The sequence below is a fragment of the Falco biarmicus genome, chromosome 10 (assembly GCF_023638135.1).
Source record: "Falco biarmicus isolate bFalBia1 chromosome 10, bFalBia1.pri, whole genome shotgun sequence".
NCBI lineage: Eukaryota > Metazoa > Chordata > Aves > Falconiformes > Falconidae > Falco > Falco biarmicus.
The window spans coordinates 28,303,229-28,315,361 of NC_079297.1; the positions used below are offsets into that span (position 1 = coordinate 28,303,229).

The 12,133-nt window shown below is 40.4% G+C and overlaps 1 protein-coding gene across 1 annotated transcript in view; it reads left to right on the forward strand.

The window, feature by feature from the left end:
- GALNT18 (polypeptide N-acetylgalactosaminyltransferase 18) overlaps positions 1 to 12,133 on the forward strand; it is a 328,712-nt gene that overhangs the window by 41,492 nt on the left and 275,087 nt on the right. The window lies entirely within an intron of this gene.

Sequence of the window (12,133 nt, forward strand, 5' to 3'; positions counted from 1 at the left end):
TTATGTAGTGTCTGATCCGGATCTGGTGTGGCACATGCCACTTGTGAAATCAGCAGTGTTGTCATTCACATGTGGATAGCAACTAATAGATAATTAATGTATTGTTTTAGTTGGGAGTTGTTATATTTTTAATAATTATTAAGTCAAAGCGTGATGACTATATATGAAAAGTAAAAGGAGCATCAGCAGTGTTCTTTTGCAGGTTAATATCACACAGATCAGGAGAAAGTTTTTCATAAAGAAGTAATTTTATTTGCACACTATCCACAGGATTTTGTTTTGGTTTAATTGTGGGGTTTGGGGACTACACTAGCCAAAATTGGCTGTACATAATGGTCTTCATAATGTTACTGGCCTAAGAAGGCATAAGCACTCTGTTATTGATCCATGGAAACATATTGCTGTTCTGTATTTTTATTTAATACTTAGATGATTATGGTGTGTGGTGGGTTGCCAGGTATTTTAGGGCGAGTAGTAAACATCAGGAAAACACTACTGTAGAGAATATGAATGACAGTTTAGAAGTGGGTTGTCCTGTAACACCTATGACCATATGATTCTGAAAGATGTATGAAATACTCTTGTGAGGCTCATGGAATGGGAAGCTGATCAGCATTTGAACTATTTATATAGCCAGTAGAACTAGAATTGTTTTCTCTGGGCCATCTTAAATGTAGAAGCAACAGCTCTAGGAAATTACACTAGCAAGTAGAGTTACCCTGTATGCCTAGAACAACTATACAGTAAGAGAACAGTAAGCCCCAAAGGTTTCACAATTAATGAATATGGACATAGTATTATAACCAGAGCATGTGCTGTGGATGTCCAGGATCTCTGAGACACACGTTCTCCTCTGAGTATACTTCTTGTGTAGTACCCTCCAGACAACAGTCAAGCTTTAACTTGCCCAGAAACCTAGCAAAATACAGTAATTCCTCTCAGTCTGGATAAGACTGGGAAAAAAATCATATGTCTACTTTTCCCACAATATCCCTTCTGCAGTTAGAAAAAAAACAACCCCTCAACAAAATCCAACTGTATTTTTATAGCAGTTTCATATCACTTAATATCAACAATTCTTATTTCTCCCTACAGGCATTATTTCCTTTTATGAGCCAAATAGTTGAACATAAAACAGCTCAAGTTGTTTAACTTTGCCTGCCCCAAATCTGACTTCACTGATAATCATTGAGCTAGATGTTTTTCTGCTTCTGAGAATATTAAATTAGTTCTGAGCTTGCCCAAGCAGTGCTCACTGGGAAGGTTGCAGATATTTCAGTCTGAGTTCTTGCCTTCTTCCCAGTTATATTTAGGGAAATGTTTCTAAAACTGGTTGCCTATGAGATGGAAAAAATCATGTATGTTTGCAAAGGTGATGCTTTACATGCAGTACTAGATTGAATCTCAAGAGTTTAGTTTCTGAGTGAAGTATTGTATGGTTTCATTCTGAACATAGGTCTATATGCAAAGAACTTTTCTCAGAGTTTTTTCTCTCTGTTTATGCATCCCAGGACTTCTTTCAGAGATCCTGAAATGTTGTATTCTCTGTAGGGCATTAAACTTCTGTAAAAGCTTTGGGTCACCTGTGTATGAAGAATGAAAGCTTGAGTTGCAGGAAAATCATAAGCTAGTTCTTTCAGTTAACCTTGTATTGGGTTTGCACGGCAAAGTTTTGGTTGCAGGGGGGCTACAGGGGTGGCTTTTGTAAGAAGCTGCTAGAAGCTTCCCCTATGTCCGACAGAGCCAATGCCAGCTGGCTCCAAGATGGAAAGATGGACCCACTGCTGGCCAAGGCAGAGCCCATCAGTGACAGTGGTAGTACCTCTTGGATAATGTATTTAAGAAGGGGGAAAAAAAACCCCGTGTGCAGGAAATTGCAGCCAGAGAGAGGAGTGAAACTATGTGAAAGCAACAACCCTGCAGCCCCCCAGGTCAGTGCAGAAGGAGGGGCAGGAGGGGCTCCAGGCACCGGAGCAGAGATTCCCCGACAGCCCGTGGTGAAGCCCACAGTGAGGCAGGCTGTGCCCTCAGCCCACGGAGGTTAATGTGGGGCAGATCCCCACCTGCAGCTCATGGAGACCCCCCGCTGGAGCAGGTGGGTGCCCAAAGGAGGCTGTGACCCCGTGGGCAGCCTGTGCTGGAGCAGCTCCAGGCAGGACCTGTGGCCCCATGGGGAGAGGAGCCCAAGCTGGAGCAGGTTTGCTGGCAGGACGTGTGACCCTGCGGGGGACCCAGGCTGGAGCAGGCTGTGCCTGGAGGCTGGCACCCCCTGGGAGGGACCCACGCTGGGGCAGGGCAGAGTGTGGGGAGCCTCCCACTGAGGAGGAAGGAGCAGCAGAGACCATGTGTGATGGACTGACCACAACCCCTGTTCCCCATCCGCCTGTGCCACTCATGATGAGAACGTACAGAAACTGGGAGTAAAGTTAAGCCCTGGAAGAAGGGAGGGTTGGTGGGAAGGTGGTTTTAAGTTTTGATTTTATTTCTCATCATCATACTCTGATTTGATTGTTAATAAATTAAACTAATTTCCCCAAGTCGAGTCTGTTTTGCCTGTGACAGTAATTGGTGAGTGATCTCTCCCTGTCCTTATCTCAACCCATGAGCCTTTTGTGATATTTTTCTCTCCCTTGCCCAGTTGAGGAAGGGAGTGATAGAGCAGCTTTGGTGGGTACCTGGTGTCCAGCCAGGGTCAAACCACCACACCTTGCACTTTGGGTACAATCTAAGTATGCTCAGCCTTGTCCCTAAGCATACCTCTTAGTACCTGGCATACCTCTTTGAACTAGATTCTTGGGCTTGGTCTGTTAACCCTAGGTATGTATTCATATCTTAAGGTCAAATAACCTGTAAAATTTGTGCTGGCTTGAACAAACAGTCCAAATAACTTTAGCTGGTTGTTTTCCAGGCCTTGAAGAACTCCAAACTGTCAATATGTAGAGGTGCATTGATGCAGCACCCTGTCACATATCTCGCAGTATGGAACAGTAATACATTGATTATGTTACATCCTTTTGTATGGTCTGAAGTTGCACTTTAAGTTACGGCTCCTTAAAATGTGTGCTCATACATTATCTTAAAAATCTAAACCCTTGACCATGTAAAACTCACAGTTCCAGCATTTAGGGGGGGGGGCAGGGTTTGGTGTTTTTTTTGTTTTGTTTTGTTTTTTCTAAATTTGGATTACCTTTCTCTTTCCTGCAGTTTAGATTATAAATCAGTCCCTGGTATTGGGAATAATCCTACAGTGGAAGGGGATTTTTTAAGGCACCTGTAATCTTAAATAGCTAAACAAAGCAGAAAAAAGTTGTAGTGAAAAAAATTATCCTTTAGCTGAGACCTTTTATACTGAGCTTTAGCCTGGAGCACATTCTTATAGCTGAGTTCTAAACCTGTAAAACAGTGTTTCTTGTAAAGGAGAAGCAATGATCTACAATAGCTGAAAGCAGACTTTATGGTCTAAAACATCCTAGAAATTGGTTTGAAATACTTGATGCATATTTTAAGCACATAAATTCTAGAGCTACGTGAAGTTTCATTGGCTGTTTGATTCTTTGGGGGACGTGTTTAGGGTGACTGGTGACTATTTGTGACAAAGTCAGCAAAAATTAATTCAGCTCATAAGAAACACATTTCTGGGGAGGTACTCCAGAGTCATCTTAAGAAGCATTATTTAAAACAAAAAGGGGGTCTCTTATTTAAAAGACATGCTAGTCATAAGTCACCATCTTAATATCGCATCACGGAAATTATGAACATGGAGAGGACCTTGTCTGTCATGAAGCTCCTATTCTTCCTCATTCAGCTGTTTTCTATATTTATTGCTAATATAACCATATATATATTATATAGATATCAACGTATATTGCTAATATAACTGCATTTTTTATTTAAAAGCTTCTGATATTTTAATCACTGTTAATTAAAAGGTAGCTTCAAATAAATAGGATGTGTAAAACAAGGGCTTATTCAACTTTAGCTTAGACAGTATTCTTCACTCAGGCAGAACTTCCACCAAAGTCGTTTCAGCTTAGCAGCGCTCAGATCCAGATGAGGTTAGCTTGCGTAGCGAGTGCAAAACCATGTCCTGCTGCTTCTGGGAAAGCTGCTTCACTGATCTGTACTAATGGCATTAAGTGGCAAAGACTATGAAGCCAAAATCCCATTTATGTTTTAGCTGGGAAAAAAAGAAGGAATAGGGAACCTTTCCTTCTACTTGCCTTTGCAAGACAGGAAGGAACACCTGGGGCATCTCTTTCCACTGAATTTCTTAGCCTTTGTTCAGGTCTGTGACCCAAGCCAAGGAGGACAGGAGGAGACAGGCCAGCCCCATACCAAAATCCATCTGGTAACTGGCCCAAGCTGCGTGCTGACAGTCAGTCCAAAGACTGCCCCGGTCTTGCTGAGAGAGAGGAGCGGTCATTATCAGAGCATGGCCTGGAGCAGGAGCTGTGCAAGCCTGTGCTTAACCCCTGTGTTACAGCCTCTCACTGGGACTTACTCAAGGAAGGATGAACAGGCCTTAAATTCTACGTTTTGGCTTAATGTTGTGTTCTTATGAAGGGTTACTCGGAGGCAGCCAGGTGAAGCTGGAGAAGGAAGGGTATGGGCAGCAATTGTACAGTTTTTTCCTTAGAAAATTCTATCCAAATAAAGATGATTTCAGTATATCCCTAATGGACAGGGATTCAGGCTAAGATGGTGACAAGGAAGGGAATGATATTGTCAGTTACTTTTAATAAAACTTTTCTTCAGTGATAGTTTAGAGATATGAAACCATAAATGAGACTGTCGACTGACAAGGCTTCGCCTGCAAATGCAATATTATGAAGGTAAGCTTTCAGTGACATTACCTCAAGCTACTGGCAGATTAAGCAAGTCATTTCTATTGCTATTGACACTGATGCGGTATTGTTTCTTTCTCATATCCTTTATATGCCTTGTCAGTAAAAAATATGATAATTCCCTTCAGTCACCAGAGGTGGTTCTACAAGTGCATCAAAGGATGGTGAGTCACTTTCCTTGTTTGCAGCAGAGTGGGCACTCATGGCTAAACAACCCTATGTCCAGGATATCGCTGATGTTCTGCACTGATGACATGAAGGGCTGTTACAGGCTTCTGTTTAGGATGCACATAGCTAAAAGAATAGAGGATAGCAGAAAACAATCAATCTTCTCATCTATAGTATTTACATTCAATATAATAATTAAATGGCCACAAGCTCATGACTTTTGTTTTAAAAATGCTCTTCTTTCCACTTTGTGATATATGAAGAGAAGCTTAAGTGAGGAGGATTTTTAAGCATTTTTAAAGAAGTTTTAGCAAGCAGTAGGGGAAAAATGGTATCTTGACATAATCAATGCCAAGGAACATTCTCTAGAAATTAAATAGAAAGGACTTGTATGCAAAATCCCCAGGTCTGGCTATATAAAAGGGCCCTTAGAGAGAAGAAATAGCTTAATAAATATCCTTGCCCATGGCTGTTTTTCAGACTAGAGAGGGTAACTCATGAAATGGCTCACACCAGCCCTACTTCTAGCCCTAACATAAGAAACATATGGCAGTATAGGAAAATTAATAGCCCAAGGGTGAGATGGGGATGTAGCTGAAGTATACTGTGCTGCAGCTGTTTCCCAGGGCCTGGAAAGGGGTTCTGAGAAACAAAGCGTAAGGTAGGGCTAACTAAGCCTCTGCCAGGGTCTAAGAGGAAACACAGCCTCACTCACAGCCTGAGAAACACAAAAGGGGGTTCAGAATCACTTTTTTCCTGCTTGGTTTCTGTCCTGAGCACCTCATTTGGAAGAGAAACAATTTCTTATCCAACTCTAATTGCCAAACAAATTGCTTGAAAGCTATCAAGTGTGTGTAGAGGACCTGAAAGCTTTATCTGACAGATGAAAACTAACTTTTGCTTATTTCTATGGGAAATGTAATGGTAGAAATGTAGAATCTTCAAGTTGTACAATATGCTATTTTGGTACTTTTTTTTTAAGATTTCTAGTTGCCTCCATGTTTCCAGTCTACTGCAGTCACTGTACTCTTCAGACAAAACTTGGGAAATTGAATCTGTCATAATGTGACAAGACAGGCCCATGACTGGACATGAACATTATTCTCTAGAAACGAGAAACAGTGCATTAAAGAAGCCTTGTTCATGTGGTATACCAATCACTCCCTGGCAGCCTCCCTCTTAGTTCATAAAGAGACTATTAGGGATGGTGATGAACCATGCTAGTCCATTTACTAGCATAACAGGAATTATTAACTCTAATAAATGTATTATTATGTAGACATTAGATATCAGTTATAAAACGGTTTAATGTTTGCATGATTACTTGTAAGTGGATTTGGAAAGGAGCTAAATTGGTTATTTATTGTCCATCCTGAACAGCATTATTTATTGACTTGGCTCAGTAAGTTTGATTTTTCAAGTCCAAATGAGATTGTAAGTTTGTAATGGTCTAGCCAGTGTGTAAGTTGATTCAGGAAAATGACATTTTTCTGAAAAACTGCTAAACTTATGGTAAATAGGGTTCTAGAATGAGCTGAGTTTCTTTTATCTTTCAAGTTCATTAACTGATTACTTTTAAATGTGCTCCCAAGACAAAAATATAAGAAACTAGAGAATTTCATACTAGCTACGTTGAGATACTGCTTACAAGTAGCATGTGGTCCTATGAGTCAGCAGTAGCCAAGACTATCAGTTGTATGCAGCCTGTATCACTATAAAGCTATGGCACGCATCACTTTCATTTGGGCTGTCTGTTTGGCAGATCATTTCCTGTATCAATACCTTAAAATTTGCTGTTACAATGTTTTAAAAGACTGAAGCAAGTAAACAAGTTTAATTTCATGGGATGTAGTCTTCTCACTGAAGTTGATCATATTTTTCTCCACTATATAAAAACTAATTTTAGCCTGATTATTTTCTATAAAAGAAAGGCTGAGGGTACAGCCTACTGATTTAATTCTAACAGAGAAAGACAAGGCAAGAAAAACGCTGGGGCAAAGTCATCAAAGGCCAGAGTTCAGTGTTTGCTTCTTCAGTAATATTTAATACATGTTAAACATTTAGTGCATTTAATCCAGTAGGCAGACATTGCACATGCATATGCTTCTAGACTATCGGAAGAAGAAAGAGGCATTTCAGCACTCTTGAAATATGTTGAATTGCTTTCAAATGCAGAAGACTTCTGACTTTCATGGACATAATAGGGACTTGGAAGCTCTTGCATTTTGGGGATTGTGGGGTTCTGTTCAGTAGTAAAAAGAAGTTGTTCTTGTGAGGCAGATAGGTATTATTTGACTTCTATTTCTGGTGAGTACTGAGCTCAGACTTCTAATTAAACATCATGTAAAAATTTTTTACAAATTGTGGTAGGAAGGGATAGAGAGTTGACATCATAGTGAAAAGACCACACTTGATAAAGCTGAGCATATTAAAGACTTCCAAGAGGTTAGAGGGTATGTAAAAGCTAATGAAGGTCAATATTTAAATGGCATTGCAGAATTTAAACAAGCTGTTGGATGTAGTATGCTGGCAAGGTGCAGCTGCTTCCCCCTCACTACTCTTGCCTGCTCTTTTCTGTTTCCTTGCTTTTGCCTTGCAGCAGGAGATAGGGCAAAGGCCATACAGTGGTGTCTTCTTGACTGTTACAACAGCTGCAGTAAGGACAATTGCTTTAAAAGCAAAAGCAACCACAAGACCATATATTATGAAGCCAGTCCCATGTGACTGGTGTCTTTCTATTTCCCCTGGGCTGCAGACAAGGTTGCAGGTGTGTCTGAGCTGTTTCTAAAGCCACAGCTGCTGGGAAAGGATTTGAAGGCCTACAGTGATATTGCTGAATCTCTGTGAGTATTTGGCCTTTTCCTTGCCAGTATTCAGTGAAAGATGGAATAAAGTCTGCTGTTCTGGTTGTGAAAGACTTAAAAACAGTTGGAAATTTTTCAACTAAATGCTTTTTCTTTACAATGAAAGACTAAATATTTTACATGACACAGTTTCAACCACAACAAAGAAATTTATATTTTTAACAATGTTGATATTGAAATCCATCCCACCACCTCTTCTTGAAGGAAAACCTACTATTATTTACAATTTAAAAAAATGTATTTTCTTCAATGTTGAAACAAACTGGAGCAAAAAAATGCATCAAACCCAAGCTGAATATTTTCAGGTAATTGAAACAGAATGCTCATCTAAAGTTAGAGTCTCCCTACCCCAACTTCTATCTCCAAAATGCCTTGAGTTGCCCAATTTTAGTAACTCTTGAAAACAAAATCTCAAATACTTTTGTCATGGCTGATTATTCATGAGTGAGAACTGATTCTATCATTTGAAAACCTTTACTAGCTTACAGGTGTTTACAGGTTCAAGCCTGTGTGCAGCTGGCAATAGTCTGCTGCAGGCTGCTAGATAACATCTATCCTTTTCCAATGCAGTTTGCTTTCTCTGTTTCACAGTATAAAGGAGTTAACTAGCAAATGTCCTGTTGAATTTGCAGGGATGGGAAGAAGGAAGAAGAAACTCTAGACAGAAATAGCATGATATGCCAGGAACAGAGTCTTGCAAGGGAAAAAATAAAGGCGGGTAATATGACAGTGATGTATTTAGATGGAGCGAGAAAAGTACTTAAGAAATCTTGGTACTTGTGGAGGAGTTATGCATTTTACCAGCACTTTATATTTTTTACAAACAATTATAGACATTGGTAGCTTTCCGAATTCTGTAAACACAGAAGCACTAAGTGATAGCAAAGAATTATGGTTTTGCTATACATTGGGAGCATCCTTTCATGTTTTAGTGCAGTTGCACTGTTTTTAACTCCCTTGTACTGGCTTCTTTCTGTTTTAAGTTGAGCAAAATGTAATGCTCCCTGCAGACAAAAGCAAGGGCACCCAACATTAATGTTGTAAGACTGTGTCACCAGAATTCAAGGACTGTGGCATGTAGCTAGAAATCATAGTGGTCAGATTTTCTCTGGCCTGCTGACAGGAAAAAGGAACATATGCTGTATTTTACAAGTACTTACATTTTCAATTCTGTGACAGAGCTTGTTGCCTATTATTTGCTTGTAGTTCGCTGTTAAGGTTTGAGGAACATTCTTCTCAATTTACAGCTCTATTAAACTGATAAATCAATCACTTGTGTGAGGGGAGGCAGTTTGCTGCCATTTGCTTTGCCAGCACACTGCCACCCACAACAGTATTCACAGGTCCTCAAGGATATGGTAAGAGGGAGGAAGCTTTCCCTGTAACTTCATTTTTAAAACATAAAACCTGGTGCTCTGAGCACCTTTAATGAGAGTATTTTTTAAGAACTGTCATCTGATAATCCAATATTAAACTTGCTTTGGTTTTACATTGCTGTTTAGTAAAACAGCTGCACTATAGTTTAAAAGGTAAAAGCCATTTTTTTTTTTTTTAAAAGTCCATATTAGGATTTTAAAATTCTAATTCCCAAAGGAGAGAAATCAAACCAAGTATTCTGGGGAGTTACACAGAATATTTTTGCCACTGTTTAAGTTGCCTTACCACTGTACTCTGGGATTTGCTTGTCTTTCCTTGAGTGTATGCTTACTTCTGGAACAGAAGTGTCAAGGCAATTCTTTTTAGCATTGTCTGTGGTGCTTAAGTTGCTCTATTGTATGGCCATCAGTTTAAGTAGTTGTAGACTTTTTTTTTTTTTTTTCTTAAACCGCACAGCAGTGAGGTTACCTGAGTCAAGTAGGTAAAGTTCACTGTACTGTGCAGAAGACTTCCAAGCTCTAGTTATAAGTTGCAGAACAACAGTGCTGGGGTCTGAAGTAGAGCAGAGGGGTGTCTGTTGGAAAGCAAAGTTCCTGTTGGAGCTTGTTTTCTGACAGTGGACAGAACAGATACAGCAAAGGAAAAGTCCCGTCTTATTAACTTAAACTGAACAAACACAGCCAGATTCCTTCTGTTAGCATACGCAATTTTGCATAGTCAAGTAGAAAGAATTATATATACTGTGCTGTCTGTTCTAAAACTAGTAGTCATTTCCTTAGACAATACAGATAAATTTGGTCTTAAATTTTATTATTCTGATCTACTAGTTTTGTCAAAATCAGCTTACTATTACATATTGCCTTTTAGTTAGAAATGATGAATTTATACAAGATTTATTGAAGTTGTTCTTCTTTTGCATGCGTGTAATTGATGGGAGACCTGGCTGAGTGTCTTGGAAAGACAGAATGTAAAAACATAAAATGAAGAAGCATGTACTCTGTCAGCAGGGTTTCTTATATAAATAAGTTTATGTTAATGTTATGTTTCATCATTTATCATAATGTCAGGATGAATCCTTTTGTGCCTACATAGGCTTTAAATAAAATTAGTAAGAACTTTTGTATAACTTCTGCAGAAACATCCTTCTCTATAAATTGGAGAGCTATGGGTTTGATTGATGGACTGTGGGGTGGAAAAGGAATTGCTGCGTCGTTGCATCCAGAAAGTAATGGCCAATGGCTGAATGTCCGGATGGAGATCAGTGACAAGTGGTGTCCCTCAGCAGTTTGTATTGGGACCAATATTTAATATCTTCATCAGTGACATAGGCAGTGAGATCGAGTGTACCCTCAGCAAATTTGCAGATGACTCCAAGCTGTGTGGTGTGGTTGATATGACTAAGGGAAGGGATTCTGTCCAGAGGGACCCCGACAAGCTTGAGAAGTGGGCTCATGTGAATCTCGTGAGGTTCTACAAGGCCAAGTACAAGTTCCTGCACCTGGGTTGGGGCAGCCCCCAGTAACAAGACAGGCTGGGGATGAAGGGATTGAGAGCAGCCCTGTGGAGGACTTGGGGGTATTGATGGATGAAAAGTTGGGCATGAGCTGGCAACATGCACTCACAGCCCAGAAAGCCAACAGTAACTTGGGCTGCATCAGAAGAAGTGTGGCCAGCAGGTCAAGGGAGGCGATTCTGCCCCTCTACTCCGCTCTGGTGAACCTGCACCTGGAGTATTGCATCCAGATCCGGAGTCCTCAGCACAGGAAGGACATGGACCTGTTGGAGCGGGTCCAGAGGAGGGCCACAAAAATGATCAGAGGGCTGGAGCACCTCTGCTATGAGGAAAGGCTGAGAGAGTTGGGGTTGTTCAGCCTGGAGAAGAGAAGGCTCTGGGGAGACCTGGTGGCAGCCTTTCAGTACTTAAAGGGGGCTCGTAAGAAAGGTGGGGACAGACTTTTTAATAGGGCCTGTTGCAGTGAGACAAGGGGTAATGGTTTTAAAGTAAAAGAGGTAGATTCAGACCAGCTATAAGGAAGAAATCCTTTACAGTAAGGGTGGTGGAACACTGTCACAGGTTGCCCAGAGCGGTGGTAAATGCCCCAGTCCTGGAAACGTTCATTGTCAGGTTGGAGGGGGCTCTGAGCAACGCGACCTGATTGAAGACGTCCCCGTTCATTGCAGGGGGGTTGGACTAGATGACTTTTAAAGGACCCTTCCAACCCAAACTATCCTGTGATTCTACGATTATGAATTCTGAATGTTTCTCATTTCACTACATCAAAATGCATATTTAGAGAAAGATTTGTTTTGAAACCTTTTTCTGTTCTGCCTCTTCACTTGGCTGCTCTGTTTTTGTCTGTCCTAATCTGACTCTTTATATGCTGTGCAGTGAATTATATAATCATTCCTTTTCACTGAAGATTAAGCATGAGAAACCCTACTCTACTGATATTTTAAAAATCTGCCAGGTTCTGGTGTGCCTTTGCAACCATATCACCAGTGAAATTGTCCGAAGGCCATGGTGTGTGAAGACCTGTATGAGCTGCATCTTTGCCGTCTATTCTGCTACTAAACCAAAATCTTTTGCTTTCCTAACATTACTGGAGATACCATTTCCACAGGTGGAAACTCATAAACGGAGGTCTTGTTATTGGACAACATGATGTTATTTGCTCTGATTAAATACTTAGGCAGTGATGACCCGTCTCTTCAATAGAACTTCTCTGAGCTGTTGCTCAAAGGAGAATTTAGCCTTGACCACTTTGTTCTGTTACTTTCTTTGTGCTGGCATGAGCTTACATGCTATATATAGCCGCTGTGCAGAGTAATCAACAACCTGAAAAACAAGTTGAGAAATTAGGATATTTAATTGGCTTCAGC